This window comes from Corvus brachyrhynchos, unplaced genomic scaffold, assembly GCF_000691975.1.
Source record: "Corvus brachyrhynchos isolate BGI_N302 unplaced genomic scaffold, ASM69197v1 scaffold479, whole genome shotgun sequence".
NCBI classification, from domain to species: Eukaryota; Metazoa; Chordata; class Aves; order Passeriformes; family Corvidae; genus Corvus; species Corvus brachyrhynchos.
In genome coordinates, this window is record NW_008240089.1 from 512,341 (window position 1) to 513,100 (window position 760).

Consider the following 760-nt stretch of genomic DNA (forward strand, 5'->3'; position numbering starts at 1 on the left):
GCGCCGGGGGGCCCCAGCCACGGGGCCGGTTCTCCAGGCGGTGACGGCTCCTCTGGCTGTGCCGGCACCCAGGAAACCTTCATGGGCGTGCGAGTCCCTGTGAAGGGGAATTTGAGTTTAGCCCTCGCCACACGCTCACGGTCCCTGTGCAGCTCCTGGGAAGTGCTTGGGGATGCGCTGCGTTCAGTGGTTTGGTTTGGGACTGGGCTGGGAGATGGGGTCCTGTGCCCCAGGCATGGTCCCGTATCTGAAGCCAGAGACAGGGTCCTGTGTCTGAGCTGGAGTCCTGCATCCAAACCTGGATCTGGGGTCCCGTGATGGAGCTGTGGTCCCACATCAGACTCTGGAGCTGGGGTCCTGTATCTGAGGTGGGGTTCTGCACCCAAATCCGGAGTCAGGGTCCTGTGCGAGAGCCGCAGTCCCATGTCTGAATGTGGAGCTGTGGTCCCTTGTTGGAGCCGTGGTCCCATGTCTGATCCACGGTCCTGTATCCAAACCTGGATTTGGGGCTCTGCGTCAGAGCTGTGACGGTATCAGAATGCAGAGGTGGGGTCCTGTGTCTGGGCTGTAGTCCTGCACCTGAACCCAGAGCGTCAGTCCCATGTCTGTTCCATGGTCCTCCATCCAAACCCAGAGCCGCGGTCCCGTGTCTGTGCCAGCGGGTCAGGGAGAGGCTCTGGGTGATGCTCGGAGGAGCCGCCTCCACCCGGGACCCGGTCACCCACGGGTGGGGATCCAGGGCACCCCCCCCCAACCCGGG